We start from the raw sequence: 26,736 nt of genomic DNA on the forward strand, positions 1-26,736 counted from the left end.
TATTTCTAAAGTGTTCTGGATAAGATTTCTTCTCTTTTCCTCTTCATATTTTCCCCAGATTTAAGGGTCTTATGTTTTTCTTGCATCTCTACATATGCCTATTGCAATACAGGAGATGTGGCAGAATCTCAAAAATGCATCAATTGTGTGATTTCAAAATGGGTGGCAGTGGGAGGGGGAGGGTATTTTGAACAACTATGGCAAGAATTGGCAATAGATAAGTTCACAGACAACTCCACTAAGGAAAACCCCACCTTGGCCACCCTAGTCCAGGAGAAGTGTATTGTTCCCTACATGGTGTAAAATAACTATAATGACAATTAAAACATAACCACTGTGTGATATAAGAGGCAATGTGTGTGTCAGAGCACAGCTACCCTGAGGCTTCTGTTTGGGACACAGTGAGAAACTGCTAAGCAAAATTCTATTTACCCATGTCACAGAGTCTGTGTCTTTATAGTTGAGATCATCTAATTAAGTCAGGTAAGAGTCCCCATCTTGGCCTGTCTCAGCCAAATAAAGAAAAATCAAAGCTTTGGGCCCAAAAAACTGTCAGCATTCCAATGTTTAGCCAGTTGTAAATACAGGAACAGCCAGCACCTCTCCCATAACAAAACAGAGAGAAGCCATTTTCCCCATGCCCCTAACCCAGGCTGTTAACTTCAGTTGTGCATGTCTACTGTACAATGATAATCATGACCCTGAGGCCTTACAAGATTGGGAAATGCCTTCTGAAGCATCAAACAGAGATTAAATTGTCTTGCCTGTAGTTGTGGCATTAATTTAAATTACAGTTTTTTGAAAACTGGAACTGGATTACCAGTTCTCAAAGGACATGAAATCTTATCTAAAGGCTACTCTTTATGAACCAGAATGTGTAATTAAAGCGAACATTCTTTTTCTGGGTCTTTCTAGATGCACGAGACTTTTTTAAAAACAATTTATTGAATATAAAAGCCACCATTTACTTGGGAAAGGAACATTACACTTTTCAAGCATTTCCACATATTTTCTCATCTGATACCAATGGATCAGAAATGTAGATGAGGTAAGATGTAGCCATAATGTCAGTGCCCCGCCCTTCTAGTCTTTTGTTAAATTAAGTTTTATTGGAATATAGTTCATTTACAATGTTGTGTTAGTTTCTGCTGCACAGCAAAGTGAATCAGTTACACATATACATATACCCGCCCTTCCACTCTTACACACAGACTTTGCAGCTCTATTTTGGAGAATTTCCCTTAGGCCACTGGAGACCACTTTGCCCAACTGGGTGGAGGGCTGGAAGTGTCTGGGAATTTACATTCCCCCTTCCCACCCCAGTCAGTCCTTATCCAGTGACTGAGGTACAGGAGTATGAAAACCCCAGCCCCCTTGCCACAGATGGGGACCACTAGGAGGCTTAACCCATACCCCAGAATTCCCCTGCAGGGTCAGTCTGGAGCTTCCTCTGCAGGACTTTGCCTGTGACCACACCCTTGCTCCGCTTCCTCCCCTCCCCCCACTGCTCCCCCCACTTCCCTCCCAAGGTGGGAGCACTTCCTTATGAAGTCACGGAACCCGAATCCACATGTCAGGGGCTGCTCCTAGAGAGTCTGACCTAAAACTCAGGGATAATTATCAACCTTCTACAGAACAGACTCAGAGTTGAACAACTTGCCCAAGATCACGTAAGCTGAGTCCAGAATCCAAGTCTTACAATTAATCAGTCATTCAATCGATATTTATTAAGTACCTACCACTATGCTCAGACCAGGGAATAGTGAGACAAATACACTTAGGTGCCTACCTCTGTTCAAATACACAGGCTGGTGAGAAAAATAGCAAGACCCATCATGGTGTTTTTAGCTAGCAATACTTTTTAAATGAAAGGATATTGGAATACATGGGTATTCTTCAAACATTCTTCATGTTTTTAGGTTGATTTTTCCACTTGAAGGCAATCAAAAAGAGCAAGCACTTTTACTGAGCGCCACATAACACACGAAGTGTCTCAAGTCTAACCAGTTGTCTTCTCTGCCCATTGGGACCCCAAGTCCAAGTAGCTGCTGGGAGAACATGGATGGAAAGGGATGGGGGATGGGCAAGGGACTTAATGAGACCCAGGCTGGAGAAAAAGAGGAAGGAAATGGCTGGACCCAGGAAGAGTCTCACCTCGGGGGAGGCAATGTTCCTGCACTCAGTTACCATCACTCCCAACATACCCCGGGGAAACTGTCCTCAGCCCCTCACATGCCAGCTTCCTGGGAAGATCTGAGTCCATCCTCCTATGTCACCCACAACAATGCCCAGCAGCAACTCTGCAGCATCACCAGAATCTGATGGCCCAGCAGTCCGAATCTGTGTTCGTGAGCCTGGCTCAATTTCAGTGAGATGCAGAGAGGTGAAGCTACTCATCCAAGTTCCCACAACCCAGGAAGAGGCAAAGCAAAGATGTGAACCCAGACATGCCTGACTCAAAGCCCACACTTGAAGAATAACTGATGAGAAAAAGGCAAGGAGAACAGTGTTCTCATGAGCACTGAGTCCTCTCAGCAGAATAAGCTACAATGATAAGTTAGGCCGAGTGGATGCCTAAATAGAAAGGGAAATTAAATTCTCACTCAAAAATGAAAAAGCAGAATTAAATCTTATATCACAAAGAAATATCCCAGAAAGGAGGAAAACCTAAAAATGAGATGAAGCATAAAACAACATAAGTGTTCTAAAACTCTAAAGATGTGTCTGCTAAGGAGAAAAAGCTAATGACAAAAGATGCTGGAAGTCATTTGTGTGTGCTTTCCTTTATCTTCATGACTTCATTGTAATCCCCCTGTACCACTTGCTGTGAGAAAATAAAAAGTAGACCTTAAAAAGGCAAGAACAGGGTTAAGCAGTATTTTCCTAGTGCACATCAAATCATTGTTTGGATCAGACTTTTCCTAAGAACTACAGTAGCAAAATGAGACAAATACGTATTTTTTTCCCTATATACAAACAAGGGAAAAGAGGAGAATGCTAGAGATGGCAAAGAAGCCAGTCTAACCTCATCTGGCAGAGGAAATCTTTGATTAATCTAACCTGAGGTTAAGCCCTGGAAGAACACATGGTAAAGAAGAGCAAGCAGTCCTAAACATATCTGGAAAATGACACCGTGAAGGGATGGCTGAAGCTAAAGAATATTTCTTTCCATGGGATAGGAGACCCAACCAGGATCTACCCACTTTCCAGGCACAGAAGATAGGCTGTCTTGTGGGAGGGCACCTTGTGGGGAATCACAGGGGTTCCCTTCTTTTATGTCTCCTACCCCCTAGAAATCTCTGTCCTCAGATCTAAGCAAGGGAATCCAGAATTCTTACTTGGCTCCCTCTTGGGACTTGTAGGCCCATTTCAAATGCAAAGAGAGCCTGGGAGGGAAATAAATCTTCATTAACTTGAAGCAGGGCCATTGAAATCTTCCCTGTGTACACACTTCCTCACTAGTGTGACTTTGAGCATTTCTTGCCTGTAAAAAATATGGTGATGGTCAAACTCTCTCCTCCAGGGTTTGTCGTGAGAACTCCAAGAATATGCGGAAGCACCTGGCACATAGGAGATGTTCAATAACGCTAAGTTCTCTCTCCTGTAATGGAGAAAGAAAATTGAGAGGCAAAGGGAAATAAACTTAATGAGGATATGAGAGCAGAGGAGAGGGAAAGGGAGACTGAGGCTCAAGCTGTCCTTGGCTGAAATGGAGCCATTAGGAGGCACGTTAAGCTGTACCCAATGGATGGAAGTTGGGGCTTGGAAAAGTGGGGAGTGTAGAGGACAAGTGTCTTTCTACCCAACCCAACACAGACAAACCTACTTGGGAGACACCCTTCCTAGGGAATGTATGGATGAGGTCAAGCTCCAGTGAGAAGCTGAGAATTGGCTGCACTCGTCAGAGCCTGGAGCCTGGAGAGATGCTTGTAGCACAAGGAAGTAGGAACTAATGCCCTCCTACTCCTATTAACAGTAGATCTTTTACTTCAAATCAGAAGCTTCTGGAGGATTAGTTTAAAAACACATTGCTGAGTTCCAACCCAGCCTTTCTGATTGAATAGGGCTGGGGTGGAACCTAAGAACTCGCTTTTCTGACAAGTTCCCAGGTGATAGTAATGATGCTGGTCCGGGGACCACACTTGGAGAACCACTGTCCTATACTTTCATTTAGTAGCCCTAGGAGAGATTCCGGGCCTAGAGTTAAATGTGACCTTGGGCAATTCATTCTGCTCTTGGTGTCCCACACTTGAGCTGAGGCAATGTGCTAGATGACCCCCTATGACCCCTTCCTACCCGGACATTCAGTGACTTTGCAAGTCTAACCAGTTCAGTGCATTTATTGCCTAGTTCTGGGCTGGGGAGAACTGGGGGGAGACCAGGCATGCAGAAGTGACTGAACAACAAGGAGAAACTCCAGAATACAGAAAGAGCAAATACTGCATTTTTTTTTCCACTGCTCTAATTTTCTTCCATACTCTAAAGTACTCTCCTGACTTCAGTTAAGCTTGCCCTGGGCTCCTGAGCTTGGCAGATATTTAAAGTAAAGAATGAGCCATTTGGCCAGGTGAAGTTTTCCTAAAAGTCCTCCTCTGGAAGGACTTTCAGCCCCTTGGGCTGTGCATCTGTGACTCAACAGTGACATCTGGTGGCCATCAAGGTGAGTCCCAGGCCCTGGCAACACCCACATGTACTCCTAAAGACTAGGGCACATAAAGGGGAGGCGGCGGGGGGGGGAGGGGGGGGGGATGGCTCAGTTCCAATAAATAAGTCCATTTCTCAATCACCTGTAGCTTACCCGTACTACCTGTGAGCAAATTATTCTCTTGGTTGAATGCCAAAATTAAAGCCTCTGACTCTTATTTTATTTCTCTATTCATTGACCCATTTGAAAGGATACAATCCTTAGCAGGCTGACAACCCCACTGTGGTTGATGCCTCTGAACTAATACTCATATCTAAACTGTTTGGTTAAAGGAACACATCAAAGCATTTGGCAGGGAAAAAAATACAGCCTAACTTTGCTTCCAACAATTTGATCTAAGCAAACAAATAAGTCATTTTCATTTCCAGTTTAACATAAGAATATTTTTACATGATAATTTGCTTTTAAATATTCTAGCTGTGAAGTTTAATAACAGCACATGAGCTGCCTGTCATTTCGTATTTATGTTCCAATCCCAGTTTTGACAGTTCCCACGGGTTCTGGACCACTCAGCTAGAGATATTCCAGGCCATGTTCTCATAATAACAGGTAGAAAACCCAGCCCCAGAGCCAGGAAAGAATAAAGAACCTTTAACAGGGCTTTGAACACAGAACTGGCTCACTTTTTCCCCCTTCTTGCTATAAGGCAAGTTTACAACTTAGTGAAATGGTCAACCAAGCCCTCCATTCCAGTGTCTTTAATATATGATCACAGGTACCTTTTCAAAGCAAACAATGTCAGGAAAGGCCCTTCTCTCACAAGGACTGGCGACTGGTAATAGCAGCTGGTACTGATTGAATGCTTACTCTGTGCTGGGCACTGTGCCCAGAGCATTACACGCAGATGGCCGAATCTCCACAGCATCACCAGGCAGGCAGAGCTAATCATGTCCCATCTCACAGATGAGGAAACTGGGGCTTAGCCAGGTGACAGAGGGCCTTTGCTCAAGGTCTCCTGCTGAGCATGGGTTGGGGCTGGAGTCTGAACCCAGACAGTCTGACTCACACCAGGAATCAGATCGGAGTGAATGCCATCCTTCCCCACCTAGTCAAACCCTTCAAAGCTCAGCTTCAACATTTTCTCCTCCAGCCCTGCTTTTCCCGACACTGCTACACCCCAGCACCTTCCAAGTGACAGCAATGCCTCTTGACAGTGTAGTGTCACCCTGCCTTATCACCACCCCTCCACAGGCCACCCATGCTGTGACATGAACATAAGCATCTTTTTTTTTTTTTTTGATAAATTTATTTATTTATTTTTGGCTGCACTGGGTCTTCGTTGCAGTGCGCGGGCTTCTCATTGCGGTGTCTTCTCATTGCGGTGTCTTCTCTTGTTGCGGAGCATGGGCTCTAGGCACGCGGGCTTCAGTAGTTGCGGCACGCAGGCTCAGTAGTTGTGGCGCACGGGCTTAGTTGCTCCGCAGCATGTGGGATCTTCCTGGACCAGAGCTCGAACCCGTGTCCCTGCATTGGCAGGTGGATTCTTAACCACTGCACCACCAGGGAAGCCTGAACGTAAGCATCTTAAAGGGAGAGCTAATATCTAATTTGTATCTGTAGTGACCCGCCCCCCCCACAAGTTGGCACAGAACATTGTAAGCAGTCATCAGCCAACATGTTTTTGCTGAATGAACAAATAAATAAACAGACCTTGAGAAATGTACTTCGACTCTGTAAGAGACCCCTTGGGTTGGAGGAGGGGGCTAATCTCCTTGAATGGCGTGAACAGTAAGGGGAGGATGAGGAGGTAAAGCACAGCGAGGACACCTATAGAATCACTGGGGAGGGAGCTCTGTACCCAGGTGCATTCCCACCACTGAACAGACAACTTTACGTCAGAGTCAGACACTATAGCGTGGGGCTGATACAGAGAGGGCCTCTGAAACCCTCTCTTTTTCTGCCCCTTTCTGTTGTGGGATTTGTGGGTGATATGTAGTGCCCCCACTTTCCCCTATCATGGAATTTACTATGCCCCATTGCATTATCATTGTCTGCTTGTCTGTTCCTCTCTAGACTGGGAGCTCTCTGAAGACTTTTTAGCAGGGAACTAAAAAGTTTATTTAGTTCCCTGCTAAACCCTGAGCATCTTGCACAGTACCTGACACATAGAAGGGGTTCAATAAATATTTTTAAATTGTTCAAACTTTAATTTCAGCAACAACTACAAAGCAGTGATAAAGAAGTTTGTGTCAAATCCAGAGCAACTGCCAGAGTTTCTCAGTCTTTTACTGAAAGGGTGATGTGTGTGTTCATAGCTTGTAGATGCTAATTGTTGACAACATGATTTGGTGGCTCAACAAATTGGAACTGACACCATCAACCTGCTCAATCCATTTACAATCTTTCATCATCGATGCAGGGGACTCTGTCAGCTGAGCAAGGCCAGCTTCCCTGTGAGGCCAGCGTCTTGTTTCCTATTAGTGACGAGCATTACAAGTAAACAGATTGGCTTAGCGCGTTAAATTGCATCCAACAGCCCAGCAAAAATCACAAGCAATGTAGAAAAATAAAAGTAAGGAGAGGACGGACTCAAGTCAATGCACATTTACTGAGCAGAAGTTTCATTAACTAGTTTCTCTACCACCCGCCTTGATGCATCCCACCCTCCACAGAGCACCCAGAGTGGTCTTTCTGAAATGCCAGTCAGTTCACATCACCTCCCCGTTTAAAATGCTTTAGTAATTTCCTCATTCTCTCCTTATCATGTCTTCCCAGATGCTCTGGAATCTGAGGCTTGCCTACTTCTCTAGCCCCAAACTGCTCCCTTCTCCTCATTCCACACTGTACTATACACACACACACACACACACACACACACACACACACACACATGCACACTACACTCCAAGAGTATCACAGTACCATGAATGACTGTAGAGTCTCTTCCAACAGGACCTTTGCACATGCTGACCCCTCTTGCCATCTTTCTGGAACACCTTCTCTGCCCTTTCACTTACCTAATTCCTTCAAGATTTAACTCAACTGTTTTATGGCAACCAGGGAGGCTTCCCTGATGTACTAGGTTGAATGGTGGTCCCCCCAAGATATGGTCACATCCTAACCCCCAGAACCTGTGAATGTGACCTTATTTTGAAAAAGGGTCTTGCAGATGTAAGTAAGTTAAAGATCTCAAGATGACATCATCCTGGATTATCTGAGTGGGCCCTAAATCCACTGACAAGTGCCCTTATAAGAGGCATACAGAGGAGAGACATGGGGAGTAGGAGGAGAGGGTCCATATGAAGACAGAGGCAGAAACGCGAGTGATGTAGACACAAGCCTGGAGCCACTAGAAGCTGCAAGAGGTGAGGAAGGATTCTCCCCTAGAGCTTTCAAAGGGAGCATGATCTTGCTGCCACCCCAATTTCAGACATCTGGCCTCCAGAATTGAGAGACAATAAATTTCGCTGTCTGAAGCCCCCAGTTTGTGGTAGATGGCTATGGCAGCCCTTAGGAAACTAATACACCTGATCTCCCCTCAGATGCTCCCTGTTTGCACTACCCCCAACCATGTGCACACTCCTATCCTGGCATTTTTCATGTGATTTTGCAATTGCTCTGTGACTTTGTTGCCTTCCACACTCAACCCCAAACCCCTGGTAGGTGAGGATTTTATCTTCTGTGACCTTCTGCCAAGTTCCAGCATCTCCTTGAAGGGGGCACAAGGCTGTCAGTAGAGTAAGAGCAAAATGACAAAGAGTCAAACTTACTCTTTAAAACCTTTAAATCTTCCATAAATGTCTTTTGAGAACAAGCCTATTAGTTCCTCTCATGCCCCTTTCCTCAAAGCTTCTCTTGGCCCTCAACTAATTCTTCCATTTCTTTATCCACAAAGTCATCACCACCCACTGAGCTGGCCACCTGAGTCTTGCATCTCCCTTCTTTATCAAAGGGTGACAAACCCTGAAAATTATTCATAAATAACTTTCATGGGTTTCAAGCCTGCATTCACTGTTTCAGGCTTGAGTGCATCTATTGCCTGTGGGCCCACCTTCATTGGGTGGAATGGTGGACTAAATCATTCAAATGATTTTTCTCTTTTTTTTTTTCATTGCACACCATTATATGGGCATACATCATAACCCACAGAATAAGTATTAAAGGAACAGATGCAATAATGATAAATATATGTTATCCCAACCTCTTGTTAAACCCCATAGGTAAGTAAGGCTTAGTCCTTGACTGCAAAGGGTTTATAACCTACATGAACCTAGTAATAACTGCTAACATTTGTAACCTCCCCACCAAATCTTTTTTGTTTTTGATAAAGCACAAAATTCATGTGCCATGAATTTTTCAAAGGAAACTAAGTTTCACTTTACTTTGTTTTTTAAAAAAAACATATATCAATAATAGACCATGAGGTCCCTATTTACAAGTGAGCTGGCTGGTGGAGGTAATGGTAAATCAAAGAAACAACAGGGACATTGCTGGTGGGGATGTAAAATGGTGCAGTTGCTGTGGAAAACAGTCTGACAGTTCTTCAGAATGTTAAACATAGAGTCACCATATGACCCAGCAATTCTACTCCTAGGTATACAGCCAAAGGAATTGGAAACAGATGTTCAAACAAATACGTGTACACACATATTCACAGCAGCATCATTTACAATAGACAAAAGGTGGAAATAACTCAAATGTCCATCAACTGATAACTGGATAAACAACATGTGATATATCCATAAATGGAATATTATTCATCAATAAAGAAGAATGAAGTATTGATACAGGCTACAACACAGATGACACATGAAAATACCATGCGAAGTGAAAGAAGCCAGTCACAAAGTCCACGTATTATATGATTCCATTTATAGTAAATGTCCAAAATAGGCAAATCCATAGAGTCAGAAAGTAGATAAATGGATGTGATGCAATCGGGGTGAGGGGTGGGTAAAGGGAGGTGAGGTATCAGTCAGTTTGGGTTGCTATAATAAAAATACCACAGACCAAGTGGCTTAAAAAAAAAACAGACATCTATTTTTCACAGTTCTAGAGGCTGGAAGTCCAAGATTAGGGTGCCAGCATAGTCTGGTTCTTAGTAAGTGACTTCTTCCCAGTTATGTCCTCATACGGCCTTCTTTGGTGCATGCAAGCAGAGAGAGAGAGCGAGTGAACAAGTTCTAGTCTCTTTCTCTTCTTATAAGAACACTAACACCCTCATGGTCTCATCTAAACCTAATAACCTCCCAAAGGCCCCACCTCCAAATACCATCACATCAGGGGTTAGAGTTGAATAAGAATTTGGGGCGAGGGGTGGTGGGCACAAACATGCAGTTCATAACATGGGGAATGACAGCAAATGGGTACAGGGCTTCTTTTTGCAGTAACAGAAATGTTCTAAAATTGATTGTGGTGATAGATGCATAACCCTGTGAATATACTTAAAGCCATTGAATTGTACACTTTAAATGAGTTAATCATATAACGTGTGACATATGCCAATAAAATTGTTACGAGGGAAGGAAGGAAGGAAGGGAGGGAGGAAGGGAGGGAGGAAAGGGGGAGGGAGGGAGGGAGGGAAGGGAGGGAGGGAGGGAGGATGGAAGGAAGGAAGGAAAGGGGGGAGGAAGGGAGGGAAGGGAGGGAGGGAGGGAGGAAGGAAAGGGGGTGGAGGGAGGGAGGGAAGGAAGGGAGGGAGGGAGGGAGGAAGGAGGGGGAGGGAGGGAGGAAGGAGGGGGAGGGAGGGATGTCCACATAGCTGGTACAACATTATTTCTGGGTGTGTCCCTGAGGGTCTTCTGGAAAGAGATTAGTATTTGAATTGGTGAACTGAGTAAAGCAAACGGTCCTACCCAATGTGGGTGGACATAATCCAAGCCATTGAGGGCCCCAATAGAACAAAAAGGCAGAGGAAGGGCAAATTCACGCTCTGCTTGAGCTAGGACATGGATCTTCTCCTGCCCTGTGACATCTGGCTCCTGGTTCGCTGGCTTTCGGATCCACACCATGAGTTACACCATCAGGCTCCTGATTCTCAGGCCTTCAGACTCAGACTGAATTACACCACCAGCTTTCCTGGTTCTCCACTTTTACAGAGGGCAGATTGTGGGTCTTCTCAGCCTCTATAACCATGAGAGTCAATTCCTATAATAAGTCTCCTCTTCTGTTCATCTATTTATCTATCTATCTATCCTATTGGTTCTATTTCCCTGAGCATCCTAATACAGTAATAAAGGGGTCACATCTGTCCCACTTATCATGGTATCTCCAGGGTCTAACACTCAGCCTGGCCCATAGTGGACGCTCAATAAAATAGTGGTTAAATGAATGAATGAATGAGTTATAATCTACCTCCTTGTAAACGCCACTGTCCTCTAAAGACTTGTAAAAGCTCTGTCCCTACTAGCAATGCTGATGCTGCTTGCTCTGTCCACAGACCACCCCCCAACACCTTTCTAAGGGGATCTGCTCACCCTCAGTCCTACTGCCTATGGGGCTGTGTTCATACAACAGGGCCCTGCTCCTATCCTGACTGATTCAGCAAGGCTGGAACACCTGACCCAAAGGTAGCCAATCCAGAGGCTCTATAAAGATGGCTGGACCAGTCACATTCTTTCCCTTTGTTTCAGGAATTGGAAATAAGACACACAGAAGACAATGCCAGTTGGTGGTGGATAGTGCACAAAGAACATTTACGATGTGAAGAGAAACATTTAAGATTGTCAAGGGCAAGCTCAAGTTATGAGGAATCTAAACTCTCAGTTGACAGAAGAGAATGGAACACGAGCACAGAGAGAACTAGAGATGAAGAGAGACAAGGCAGAGAATGCCATCTCTTAGAGGAGCCATCACTTAGAGACACCCAAAGTCCTGCAGGTCCTGTCCTTGAAATCTATATCTGCTCTGTTCATACAGTAGCCATTAGCTATTTAGATTTAAATTCAAATTAATTAAAAGTAAAAATTTAGAGTTGCCCCAGCCACAGTTCAAGTGCTCAAGAGTCATATGTGGCTGAATGGCTACCATATTCAAAGTACAGATGAAGAACATTTCCATCATCGACTGAAGTTCTATTGGACAGTACTGTCCTGCATCTTTACAGTAAAGCCCACTTACCTTGAACAATGTAATGCAATGCAAGAGCCTCTGTTTCATGTAACCAAAGGAATCAGCCAGAATACCCATTAGGTGATTCAGTCCTTCACTCATTTAACATCAAATTTATATTGATGTTCAAGGTATCTTTTGAGTGCTAGGGATACATATTAGTGAACTGGATAAAGGCTAGACCTGGTGGAGCTTCAGTTATAACTTTCCAAATGTTAGCAGGTCATGTCCCCATCCCACTGAATCTAGTCTTATTTGGGCCAAATGCAGTCCCAGTTTCTTTAGCCAGCCCTCAGGTCGCATGGATCCCTGGGCCTCCACTCTCTGAGTTCCTCTCTGAAAACAGTTCAGGTTATCAACATCCCTCTTAAAACTCAGAGCCCAAAACTGCATATAATATTCCAAAGAGCCAGTACAGAATTCAATGGACTATTAGACCACTTGCTCCAAACACTGAATTTCCATTAATTTAGCTTGACAATACATTTATTTCTAAAGAGCCAGCCACATTGCATGGCTAGTTTGACTTAGTGAGCAGTTAAGTCAATAATGTTTTAAAGTTCTTTTTAACAGAAACTGCTCTTCAGCTTGTCCATCCCAAGTTTTACTTATGCAACTGATGTGTAAACCAAAATGCAAATACATTTATCCCTGTTAAACTTTATTCTCTAAGTCAGCATCAATCCACTAATTTTTCATGGTTGTTAGAAGTACTGTGTGAAGCCCCTGGTACATGCCTAGCACATGGTTAGTGCTCATTAAAAGGTGGTTCATTGATACTACGATGATTTCTTTTAGTTGGATGTTTCTCTTTTCCTTCAGGGTTGATGTCATAATTTGAACTCAATTCAATTAATACATTCCACTGAGCTACTGCTATGGGGCGGGGAGAGTCGCAAAGATGGAACAGACATGGCCCCTGCCCTCTTGGAGCTCACTGTTGGATGGGGGAAAACACTCACACATACTTATGCAAAAAAGCATGAAATGAGAAGCAAGTTATGTCTGGAGCTGTGATGAATGGGTATGTAGTAGCTGTGATGAATGGGTATGTAGTACTAAGAGTATAGATCTAGATCTGAGTGAACTGGGTTTGAATTCAGGCACTGCCTACCAGATTTGTGATCTTAGGCAAATCACTTAACACTTCTGACCCTCGATTACTCATCTGTAAAATGGAAATCACCATGGAGCCCTCCTTAGAGTGCTGTGATGAAGTTCAGTGAGATAACAGAGGTCTAACTCTAATAAAGAGTCAGGCTCCGTTTTTTTGAGGTTTTACTGTTGACAGCTTTTAAGCTCACCCTTCCCTTTTCCCCTTCCACTTCACATCTGGGCAAGCTGATAGAAAGCCCACGTGCTCCATCCTTTGTCACCCCTCACACTGGCCCCACCCCCCCAACCACAATAAAAACCTCAAACCAGCCTCCTTTCCTTGCTTTATCAAGCCATTTTCAGATCAGCTTGGGATGCCTACCTTTGCTTACCCCAGAATTCTTCTTACATAAATAAATCTTTTCATCCCTCTTGGTGTGTATGGTGTCATCAGTCTTGACATCTGAACCAAATTTGGGGTGAGAGTTCATTCTACCTCTACAGGTGGCCACAATATTAATGAAATAGCATAATGCCTGGTACACTGTAGGCGTTTATGCCAACTATGATACATATAAGGTTAATGTCACCTTATTCCGCCAAGCCAGCAAGAAAGCAATCCCTTTTCTGACAATTATATAAAACCATATTTCTCAAACTGAGGCATGCATATCCCCAAGGGGGCCTTGAGATATGCCAAGGTATCTAATGAGTGTAAATCCTACACTACACACACACACACACACACACACACACACACTTGGTTGAGGGAACATGGTATATTAAAGTTTTCCTGCTCTCTGTATTTAGGAACTCCTATAGAAAATTATGAGAAACTAATAGTAGACTCTAAACTGATATCCCAGAAACCACAATACATGAAGGAGACTGTGTGAGCAGCATCAAGGGCCCAGCCTTCTCCCCTCTGAGCAGACCTAATGATGCCCATGAAGGAGAGGGGCCTGCCCCCACAGGCCTCACTTCATCCACTCACTCCCTTGTGCTGGCAATGAGCTGATCCTTTTCTAGCAGAGGCCCTCACATCAGAGAGAGGAGCTGTGGCTCCAAATGGATGAAGCTGGCCAAAATGATCACCACAGAAGCAGAACATGTAAGCCTGAGATCTCACAGGTGATCCTATAGTTGGTAGCAGTGATGGTGTTATTCTCCCAGTCCCTGGGGTGGGTGAGGGTGTTAGTCTACTCAGGCTACCTTAACAAAATACCACAAACTGGATGTCTTGAACAACAGAAAGTTATTTCGCATGGTCCTAGAAGCTGGGAAGTCCAAGATCAAGGTGCCAGCTGATTTGGTGAGAGCTGTTTTCCTGGCTTGCAGACAGCCGTCTTCTGACTGTGCCCTCATATGGTGGAAAGACAAAGACAGAGGAAGGGAGAGCATGTGAGAGAGAGAACACACACTCTGGTGTCTGCTTCTGTAAGGACACTAATCCTATCAGATTAGGGACTCACCCTTATGACCTCATTTAATGTTAATTACCTCCTTTTGGCCCTGTCTCCAAAAATAGTCACATCAGGGGCGTTAGGGCTTCAACATATGAATTTGGAGGGATACAAGTCAGTCCACAGCAGTGAGAAAGGGCCCCAAGGAGTGCTTTAAGTGATATTTATTGGGTGGGGAGACATAAATATTCTGACATCCTCAGTGAAACAAACTGCTCAATTTGATTGTACCAGACACAACTTCAAACCTAAGCAATAATTCATTGGAAAACGCACTGGGAAGATGGATGCCTGAACTAAGTATTGATATTAGTGACAAAGGACAGTAATTTAGCCAATTAGACACAGAAACCTTCATTAGCTCTGAGGCCTTACCCAACAAGGCATTATCTGCTCATGCATACATCATTTTTATCAGTTTCATAACTCTATTGCCCAGGGAAGTATCTTTGGCCTTCTAAGAGCTCTGACCACTGTAAAGGGAACAGTTATACTCTGACCCAACCCAAAAAGGGGTTATCTCTCTTATTCCATCTTAACTTCTCCTTTCCAAAAAGTATAAAACAGAGAAGCAAACATTCCCTCTGCAATCCCTTTCTCCCTTGCTCTCACTCCATTCTCTTCAGCAAATATTGAGAGAAGTGATCAGGTCCCCTACTATGACTCATTACTCAAGACACCAAGGTGGCTTTCTTTTTCCTTTTGTTCCCTGAAATATGAGAGAAAGATATAATGGAGGTGTTTCTTGCTTTTTTTTTCTTTCTTTTTTTTGGCTCAGAGCTAAATTTGATGTTTAAGTACCACAACTATCCTTAGCCTAGAATTATGATATTACAATCTCCTAGTCTCCAAAACGTTACTCTTGATATTTTGTTTTTATTTCAATAATTCTTTTTATATACATGACTTTCAATGTCACATACCTTAAATGATCTTTTGAAGTAAAAAGAGTATAAGGAGTAAAAACATTGTTTTATACATATATATAAAACCATCTTTATATATATGTATACGTACATACATGTATACAATATATAATTGCATATAATAAAGAATACTATGCTTAATAATAATAATTACTATTTACTGTGCACTTGTATGAGCCAGGCCCTCTGCTAGATGCTTTATATACACCATCTCATTTAATCCCCCCACAATCCTGTTCCTTGAGAGGAGATGAGGATGATTCACTAAGAGAGCCTAATCCCAAGTCTAAGTCAGAATTTCCAGGTCAGAGTCAGGACTTTAGTTGGAAATTGGTTGCAAAGGGCAGTGAGAGACACTGAGCGCAGAAGCACTTGTCCATTCACCAGATGCTTAGGACAGATAGAGGTATTGGAGCAAGGTGAGAATCAGACTGCAAGCTGGAGATACCATGTGGCCAGGGAGCAGGGAGATGGGGACAAACATCTATTTACTCTGCAAACATTTACCAAACATCTCCCAACCCAAGGAACTTAGGGTTAAATAGAAATGAGTGCAGGATGCCTCCCAGAACTGCCCACCTAAAGGACAAGGGGCTGGGCATTCATCTACAGCCTTCCATCAAATGTTGGTTGAGATTGACCTCAGGCACATCAACTCCTTGACATTTCCAGGGTGGCTTTGCAGGAGCCAAGCAGACTCTGGCAGCTCAGAAGGTCCTGAGGGCAGAACACAGAAAGGAATTCTATACCTCTGCACTTCAGGTAAGACACTGCCAGGTGAATCTGAGCTTCCACAGAACTGTCCTCCACAGCTGTGGCTGATATCAGAAGTGGGCATAATACATAGGGCACCAAAAGTATCTGCTACATGGAGCTTTGGGGTCCTAGGAAAACTCAAAGAAGAAGGGTTGTCACTTAAAATTACATGTGCCTAATTCCTCTTGTGATATCTGGGCTTATTGTGCCACTCTTCCCATAAACACCTAGGAATATGAGCTTTTCTCATTGTTTTGGTACTTGGCTGCTTTCTTGTGTCCAGATGAGTACCAAATCATACAAATTATATATACAATAGAAAAAACATATTTTTAAGTATTCCACAATAAGGAAGAGCAGATTACCTCCAGCAAACAATTTTAATAATTTTATAAATGAAGACATATTGGAAACAGAGGAGTATTATATTGCTTCATCCTGGAGTAATTATGTCTCCAGACTTACAAAGCTTTTGGAGGGGTCCAGAATAACCCCTGAATTCTGACTAAAACTACCCAAACAAACTGACTGCGGTAGCCATGGAGGTGCACCACCCAGAGTTCCTTTCAAGGGATAGTCAGCCATGAGGAGTCCAGGTGGCTGAAAGCCTCCAGCTGCACAGCCTTAGGATGCACCCCAGTGTTCAACCCAAGGCCAAAGTCTGCCTGGGTAGGTCCCAGCCAATGACTGGATACAACGGGGGTAATAGGGCCCAATAGTCTCTGTCCAAGATGCTACTCTAATGGGTAATCTCTACTCTGGAGCTCTCCATCTGCACAGCTGGAACTTTCTCAGATCTACTCTACTAGCTAAGGCTCTTCCTACCCAATCCTCTTTCCTTCCCCCTCTCCTTCTGCAGGTTCAGAACTTCACTGTGGCCTGAAGGCCTTCAGATGACAAAATTGACCCTGAGAGATGCAACGTCTCCTGCCCAGTCTCTCTCAGCAAATCCACGCTAGAGCTGGAAGCAGAACGCACATATCTCCAAGCTCCTAGCACAATGCTCCACCCAGTCACACAGCCAACATCTTATACTCATAGACACGGCAGTTGTCTCACTAAGTGCTCAGATAGCCAATTATATGTCTTCACATCTCCATTTGCTGTACTATAAAATTGAGAAGATACTTGCTTCACACCAGCTCCCAGGGATTGGGCGAAGAGGAATAAAATACTTCTTGTAGCTGGAAGGAAAGCCATAAATAAATACAGAACTGTGCAGTCAGCTTTCACTTATCGGGGCAAATGAATGGGTGCACTGGTGCAGATACATGGCCTAGGGCTTCTGTGACTGCCAGAGCTGCATCCAGACACCAAAAACAGAGAGACGGGCCAGGGGCAGGGCAGAGGGAGTCCTGAAACGGAGCCCCAGATAAGTGTCGGGGAAAGTAACCCTGCTGAGCCGACCCAATCTGGTCCAGCCCCTCTTAAAATGTACTTTTTCAAATGGAAAAAGAGCATAAGCAAGCTGTCCACAGGTAAATGGCTTTTAAGGATATGAAGAGATAGATGTTCAAGCTCACTCAAAATTACAGCAATACAAACCTAAACTAACAATGTGAGAGCATTGTAAGTTCAAATTAGTAGAGATCGTCTTCCAGTATTGATGGCGGTGTGTAGAAAAACTCTATTAGTGCAAATGTAAATTGTGGACATTTCTCCAGCGGGCAATTTGGGAATTTCTACTAAAATGTAAAGTGCCTGTACACTTGGACCCAGACATCATGCTTCTAAGACTTATGATATAGATCTACTTGCACAAATGCACAAATGCACAGTACAGTCATTGCAGCATAACTTGAAATAGTCAGTCACTGGAAATAAACTAAATGTCCATCATTAGAAGAAAGGGTAAATAAATTATAGTTAGTATGTGATGATGGGCTCTAGAACACTACGTAGATGTGATAGAGAATGACAAAAGTCCAACAGGATGATATGGGGTAGTCACTAAACTATACAGTTAGCAGAAAGAAAGATGGAGAAGTTGGTTACCATTTGTTGAAAAATAAATATCTACATACAAGTTTACGTATATAAATATATACATACATACATATATGCATATGCTTATATATGTTGAGAATATTTTTGGAAGAAAACATAAGAAAATGGTTAAAAGTAGGTACTATTCTGAGAATGGACTAATGGTAGGAAGGAGACAGTTTTCACTATATAACCTTTATGCTCTATATTTTTACCATGTCTTTGTCTTACTCATTTGAAGAAAACAACTTGTTAAAATGTGTGCTTTCTCCTTATAACACTGCTCATGGCAGCAAAAGTAAAAACAACATTAATAATAATAACAACCAACTTGCGATTTGCAATTTATACTCCACACAACACTTTCCCATCCATTTCTTTAACGTGGGCAGAGAAGAATGATTTCTACCCTCGTTTTTTATATAAGGAAGCTAGAGCCAAAGGCAGTTGACGAGTTGCCCAAGATCTTTGGTGAGGTCACATGGAAGAGACTTCTCTTACTTTTACTATTGCCCATATCCATATCTTCAAGGAAAGAATTGGTGGAAGAAGGTTCCTGGTTTCGAGGCTCCAAATCTTGGGGCCTTTTCCTTCTACATCTCCCTCTGCCTCACAAAAAAAGAAAATCACTGGCTTCCATTTTTTAAAAGCAATGAAGCAACAATGAAGTTTTAAATAAGGGAAAGAAAAAATGTTGGGCAACACAGAAAAAGAAAGGGTCACAGAGTCCTTTGGGGCTACCAAAGGTAGCCTGGGATGGAAGAGGGTGAGACAGCACTGAAGTAAGATGACCCGAGATCCTAAGGAGATGACTCTCCTTTACTCTGCATTCTCTGTTGAAGCTTTCTCATTCCCTGTTCAAAGAGGAAAAAAAAAAAAAACCTGAACCTGATCTTTTGCCCACATTTTCCCTATAGTTAGAAGTCTCTTTTCCCAAGAGAGCCTGCAGGGATTCCCTGGGGACTCAGAAGAGGGTTTCCAGGTGCTGTTTGTCCACCAGAATAAGATGAAGAGAAAGATAATGGGGAAAGTTATCAAAGGGGTTAAAAAAGAAGAATCTCTGTCCTTTGTGGCCTCAAGGAAATGCTAACACCATGTGATGAGATGATCTTGAACTGACCTACCTGTTGCTGAATGGGCAAATCACTGCATGCACCAGGCTCCTTTCTTTGGAAACATAGTGAAATACTGAATTTTGTCTCAGTGTTTATAACACATCAGCAATGCATGATCCTAGTGGCAGGGGAGGGGAGAATGTTCACAGTTTGACAATCTATTGTTAAGCAAAAAGCCTGGTGGTTTTAGCAGGAATTCTGCTAAGTCAGTTGGGCAAGAATCCCCCTTGATACCCTATCAAGTTCCTCATCCACCCACCCTTGATACCTAACCAATTTCTCTTAGTAACCTTCCATCCTATCCCTCACCCTGCCTGTAGGCTATAAATCCCCAGCTGCCCCTGCTGGATTCAAAGTTGAGTTCAATCTCTCTCCCTTATTGCAATAGTCTTGAATAAAGTCTTCCTTGACATTTTTAACAAGTGTCCAGTGTAATTTCTCTTCAGCATTACTCGAAATGTAGATCATCTTCCAGCAGCATCAGTATCACCTGGGAGCTTGTCAGAAATGCAGAATCTCAGGACCCACTCCAGACCTGCTGAATCAGAATCTCTACCTTAAGAGAATCCCCAGGTAGTTTGTATGGACACTAAAGTTCAAAAAGCACTGTTTTTGTCAACACAGCCCCAATTCCTTCAATATTTGTGGGCCCTTAATTCTATACTTTCAGAGTACTCCCCTTAGGGCCTACCACTCACAGCCAGCTGACAAAACTCACTGCCTTGTGCCTTGCCTCATTTTAACTCATCCTTTCAACCTCTTCACTCACTCTCCCCTGGGTTTCACCTCCCATGAGCTCTGCCTCCAGCATGAGTTCCGCTCAATCATTCCACTCTCTCTGGTTGCACAGGTCTGGGGTGGGATGATTCTTTGAATTTTGAGGATGGTTCAGGGGACCAGGGTAAGAGGCCCTGACTAAGGTCTAAACCTGGGATGGCATTTAAGAAGGCCATCAGACCTTTAACACTTCCATGATTAACTTCTTGTTAGTATATATCCTCAGCCAGTGTCTTTCCCTGCTCTTCCTTGAGTCCCCCTTCTGTTATACTATGGGGAACTAGGATAGGGACTAGGTTGGTGGGACTGGTTTTGCCAGGCATGTAACACTGATAATAATTAGATCTAATAAAGCTAGATATGGGGAAGAAACCAGACTATCCATTTAGGGCCAAGATGCCAAGTGAGCCTAGGAAGTTGCCAGGACATACTTAAACAAGAGAATTAGTCATTATTTATCTGTTTATCTGAAATGCAAATTTAACTGGGTGTCTTATATTTTATCTGGCAACTCTAGCCTGGCTCTATCTGGAAACTTTTCAGGGCTCATGAGTACGGGATCTATATGTTATAAGAAGGTAAGATTACTGGAAGAAACCTCCGGTTACTCTCTCCTAACTGGGGACAGATATTTTACTGGCAGGTTCACCCATTTTACCACTCCTCCCATTTCTTAAGTCAGTGGGACTTATGGAGACAGGAGAGAGAAGTCTGGATTTGGAGAGTATTGTGAAATACCACAATAAGGAGAAGGATATTTTAATTTATATACAGCTCTTTAAAATACCCTCTTTTAAGCCAATCTTGAGATGTTTCATTGTCTGCTCAGGAGATATCATGAAAGTATTCTAAGATTTGGCAAACCAGATTCCTGATATTTCTTTCTTATGTTTTTCTTTGGACTCCAAGGAGGTTGTGGATATATGCTAGCGACAAAATCATCATCTTTTCCCCTTTCCACACCCCACTCTACCACCTACCCCTCGTCCTTACCTGGTCAAAGAAAATGGCCCTCTCCTCCAAGCCAAGTCATTGCTTTTACCTCCCTCAGGGTTCTATTCCTATTCAGTCTAATGCAATAGTTGTGTGTGATTGATGAATTTCCATTGCTTACACTGTGAGCTCTCTGAAGGCAGGGATGTGAAGCCTGGAGTACCCTGACCCCTGTCCTGCACATAGAAAGCCCTCCACAAATGTTTAGTGAATGAGTTCTGTGTAGCTTTCTCCTGAGCTGAACTCTGACTTGACTTTACTAGACTGTGATTGGAACTGAAAATGAAATGGCATCAGTTTGTCCCAGAATCCCTGCCAGGACTTGCAGTGACAAAAACTACTAACACTCTTTATGTTACTTTTACTTTTCAGTGCACTCTCAAAAGATTTTCTTTGGCCTCTTATTGTACTGGTCCTTTTGAATGGATGCAAGCCCTTCCATGCCTTTTTATAATCCACTGCAACCATATGCTACACTTTAGCCACTTTCTTATTTGGAACTAGGAATGGCCCCCAGGAGGTGGGGCCTCCAACCTCTCAGGCAGGAAAGAAATAAAGGCCTTTTCTAACTCTTTTATCAGACTTGTGGAAGCCCAGGGTGAGAGTACCACCAATCATAGCCAGCTGCATGACCCCAGACCAGTTCAGAATGAGAAGCCTACTGAAAGGAGGCTTTAGTGGGTAAAAGTAGAAGCACACAGAAAATGCCACACTCATTCCTGCTAAGGTTCCAGGTCCAGCTGAGGGCCCATAACCCAGTGAGAGTCTCCAATGATCCCTGAAGGTATTCCCAAGCCAGTTTATCCAGACCTCATGCTCTCCAAATCACATAATCCATCATGCCTAGGTGGGTTGCGTTCTCCTCCTTCTGAGAACAGGGCACAGGTTAAGAGGTCCTGAGGAGAGAAGGATTCTGCCTATAACATCCACCAACCTCACTCTATTCCCAGTGTCTTTTCAGAAATCTACTTACATTCATTATGGCAGCATTGAAAAAGCAGCATCCTTTCGGCAGTGAACACAGACAGATTTGCTGCCCTGTATCCACCTCCTGTCATTCAGATGCTGTCAGTCACAGTCCCCTAAACAACTTTCCTAAGAGACAGCAAAGGTCCTAGACAAGGCCAATCATAATTCCCCCAGGCCCCTGCAACGGTGATCCAAGGAGAGATTGTGTGACCCCAGGTGGGCTGCCCAGAGCTCTTCTCTAGCACTGATTCACAGGCATTACATAAAAACAGGCTCTCTCCTGTTAGTGGGGTGGCTGAATAAGGAGGATGAGAATCTACAGAGAAAAACCAAATAAAGAAAAAAAAGATAAGAAATGAGGAGACATACATAAATCTTGTTGCCAAGGTGCTCTGAATCCTTTAGTTCTTCCTTTGATCTTGAGAACCACTCCACTCTCTGTTCGCTCTTTTGCTTAAGCTAGTTGAGTTTAGGTTTTTATGGCTTGCAACAAAAAAAGTCGTGATTAGTACACTCTCTGCTTTCCTTCCAACTTAGGTAGACACTTGAGGAAACATGGCCCCCTCTGAATCATTTCAGGATGAAGGAGGAGTCAGAATAAAAGGAAGAAGAATGTAAGAAACTGTAGACTCTCACATAATGTCTCTAGAGTACGGCTGCGGCTGGCTGAGGAAAGCTGTCCTGAATGATAAAACAAATAATAACCCCAAAAACAATAACAGCTAACGTTTTTAAGCACCCCTGACCATGGCCACAGTCATTGCCATGGAGAAGTGACCCTATCCCCCAGGTAAAAGCTGATTGTTGGAACATGGGCAAAGCTTTGACGAAACTGAGTCAAATATCAAAGAAGAGCTAAACTGAAACATCAGGCAGCACTGGGTACTAGGCTGTCATTTTAGGGTGTTACAATGGACCAAATGAAAGCAGATGAGTTATCCAAGAACTGCAAGGAAAGAAGAATGAAGCAGGCACTGCCTTACAGAGAGTCAGAGGGAAGACAGGAAGGGAATCCTGACCCCCTCTCCCCAGTGTCCACTTACCACCACCCGTTTATGCCCTGCAATTGAGGTAGATGATATTCTCCTATACCTGCTTAACAACCTTCCTGTCTGATTTGAAACACTCAATTTGTTTTCTGACCTGGTATAGCAGTATAAAGATATCACTATTTTAACAGTTGGCACCTGTGATTTTATTCTACTCCTGTATTTGTTTGCTTTTTAGAAGAAACCATCTTTATTAAAAATCATACTTTGCTAGTCTGCTTTGGGGTGGAGAAAGTGAGATCCCAAACCTGCCTTATAAGGAGAAGAAGAAATAAAAAGGTAAACTTCACTGCAAAAGAAAGAATCCAGGATATTGGAGGTAGGCCAAGAGATGAGCGAGAGAGGACCAGACATGGTAGAAAGCTGGAGCCTGCAGAGTAACGCCGCCAGTGAGAAGTTTCCTGTGGCGGAGTGGCCAAGGAAGTTTTAAGAACAGAGTGTCAAATATACACTTTTAATTTTTTGCATTTAAAACGTAAACATCTCCAGGGGGCCCAGGCTCGATCCCTGATCAGGGAACTAGATCCCACATGCATGCCACAACTAAGAGTTCACATGCCACAACTAAGAAGTCCGCATGCTGCAACTAAAAAAAAAAAGATCCTGCGTGCTGCAACCAAGACCCAGTGCGGCCAAAATAAATAAATAAATAAATATTATTTTTAAAAAACACGTAAACCTCTCTATCTTCAATCTTTAATAAAGTCTGACAACACATGTGGGTGGGCAAAAAAAAGGAAACAGGCTGAGTACCACAGAATGGTTATGAGCAGAGAGGATGGTGGCAAGAGATGAAAGGGCATGAGTTCATCAGCAACAGAAACCTAGACCAGGAAACAAGAAGATAACCACCACCCCCAACCAGCTATTCACAGAAATTTTAGAAAGAACAATGGTTTTTTCATAGGATGTGGAATAGACATCTTCAGACAATTAATCTAAAACCCCAGGTTTCCAAAGCCCTGTGCCTGTGTCTCTATTCCTGACTTGAACACTAGACTGTGTGTTCACACACCTGTGGACTCACAAACTTTAGCTCTTTGAGGGCAACGTCATGTCTAACTCATCCTAGTGCCTGGCACAATGCCTGCAATGCAGTTTTTAAATTGATAATAAACTTCATTTTTGGAACAGTTTTAGATTTACAGAAAAACTGCAAAGATAGTATAGAGTCTCCATAAACCTCACAGCTTCCCCTATTAATATCTTCCATTAGTATGATACATTTATCACAAGTAATGGACCAATATTCATGCATTATTATTAACTAAAGTCCATATTTTATTCAGATTACCTTCATTTTTACCTAAAATCCTTACACTGTTCCAGGACCCCATCCAGGATACCATATTACACTTAGTCACCATGTCTCTTTAGGCTCCTCTTGACAGTGACAGTTTCTCAGAATTTCCTTGTGTTTGATGACTTCAACAGCTTTGAGGAGTGCTGGTAAGGTGTTTTGTAGAATGCCCCACATTTGCAATTTGTCTGATGTTTCTCTCATGAGTAGACAAGGATTATGGGTTTGGGGGAGGAAGACCTCAGAGGTAAAATGACATTGTCATCACATCATATCAAGCACAGAACCTGAGTCATCACTGTTGATTTTGACTTTAACCATCTGACTGAGGTTTTGTTTGTCAGCTTTCTCATTGCAAAGTTACTCTCTCCACCCACCCCACTCCATCTTTTCCATACTTTGCTCTTAGGAAGAAGTCATAATGCAAAGTCCCACACTATGAGAATCAAGAGTTATACTTCACCGACTTGAAGGCACATTATCTACATAAATTATTTTGATTTCTTTTGCATAGGATATTTGTGTATTCTCCCCCCCACCACCATTTATTTATTTGTTCAGTCATTTATTTGTATCAGTATGAACACATGGATATTAGTTTTATACCTTAGGTTGTAATCCAATACTGTTTTGCTTTGGGTTTTTTGATCAAATTGTTCCAGCTTTGGCCATTGGAAGCTCTTTCAGCTGGCTTCTATGCTCCTTTGGCATATCCCCATCACTGTGGGAGTTTTGTTTGTTTGTTTAGCACTTTCTTACTCTCGAGCACTACAGGATGCTCCAGGCTCATCTGGTATATTTCCTGCCCCAGTGTTTTTTTTCTGTCCCAGTCTTAGAATCCAAGAACTGGTTTCTTGTATTGGAGAATGGTATTAGAAACCATGATATGGGTACCAGGTATATACTCATTACTGGGGTACTGTCACTGCTAGGCCCTCTCAGCTGAGCAAGCAATGAAATATATGTGTGTCTACTAACTCAGATACACACATATCTCTATAAATATATCTATATGTGACCACCCATATCTATATTAAGCTAAACATGAGTTCATACTGATATCTCCAATTCTAGTCCATCACCATATGGATCATTCTAGCCTCCTCCTCTTGTTTACCTGTAAACTTCCACTCCAATATCAAGAAACCTGGCTCCCTCTACTTGCCATCCATTTACTTAAATGCTCAATTCCAGTATAGATGTATAGCATTATCAAGATTATTAACCCATGCTCCCATGAGGTACAATTATCATTTTAAACAAACTTATGTCTAATTTATCAATTATGTCTAATGAATCAATTTTTTCATTTTTGGTGTTGTATCTAAAAACCCATTGCCAAATCAAAGGTCACCTATCTTCTAGAAGCTTTACAGTTTTGTGGTTTACACTTAGGTCTGTGATCCATTCTTTAGTTAATTTTTGTGAATGGTGCAAGGTCTGTGTCCAGTTGGCATTTTATTTGTCTTTCTTTTTTGATTTTCTTTTGCATATGGACGTCTGATAGACCCAGCACCATTTGTTGAAAGGACTAGCCTTTTCCACTAAGTTGCCTTTCCTCCTCTGTCAAAGATTAGTTAACTATATTTATGTGTGTCTATTTCCAGGCTCTCTGTTCTATCCCATTGATCTATTTGTCTATTTTTTTGCCAAACCACACTATCTTGCTTAATGTAGCTTTATAGTAAGTCTTGAAGTTGGGTTGTGTCAGTCCTCCAACTTTGTTCTTCTCTTTTTTTTTTTTTTTTTTTAAAGGATTTTCTTATTTATTTATTTATTTATTTATTTATTTTTGGCTGTGTTGGGTCTTCGGTTCGTGCGAGGGCTTTCTCCAGTTGCGGCAAGCGGGGGCCACTCTTCATCGCGGTGCGGGGACCGCTCTTCATCGCGGTGCGCGGGCCTTTCTCTATCGCGGCCCCTCCCGTCGCGGGGCACAGGCTCCAGACGCGCAGGCTCAGCAATTGTGGCTCACGGGCCCAGCTGCTCCGTGGCATGTGGGATCTTCCCAGACCAGGGCTCGAACCCGTGTCCCCTGCATTAGCAGGCAGATTCTCAACCACTGCGCCACCAGGGAAGCCCTGTTCTTCTCTTTTAATATTGTGTTAGCTATTCTAGGTCTTGTGCCCCTTCATACAAACTTTAGAATCAGTTAGTTGATATCCATAAAATAACTTGCTGAGATTTCGATAGGAATTTCATTGAATCTATAGATCAAGTAGGAAAGAATTGACATCTTAACTATATTGAGTCTTTCAATCCATGAACAAGAAATATCTATCCATTCATTTAGATCTTTGATTTCTTACATCAGAGTTTTATAGTTTTCCATATACAGTTTCTATATATATTTATTAGATTTATACATAAGTGTTTCATTTGGGGGGTCTTATTGTATATGTTATTTTTTCATTGCAAATTCCAGTTGTTCATTTCCATATATAGGAAAACATTGACTTTTGTATATTACCTTGTTTGCTGTGACCTTGCTAGATCACTTATTAGTTAAAGAGTTTTTTGTATATTTTTTGTGATTTTTCTAGATAGACAATCAT

This window comes from Balaenoptera acutorostrata, chromosome 19, assembly GCF_949987535.1.
Source record: "Balaenoptera acutorostrata chromosome 19, mBalAcu1.1, whole genome shotgun sequence".
NCBI lineage: Eukaryota > Metazoa > Chordata > Mammalia > Artiodactyla > Balaenopteridae > Balaenoptera > Balaenoptera acutorostrata.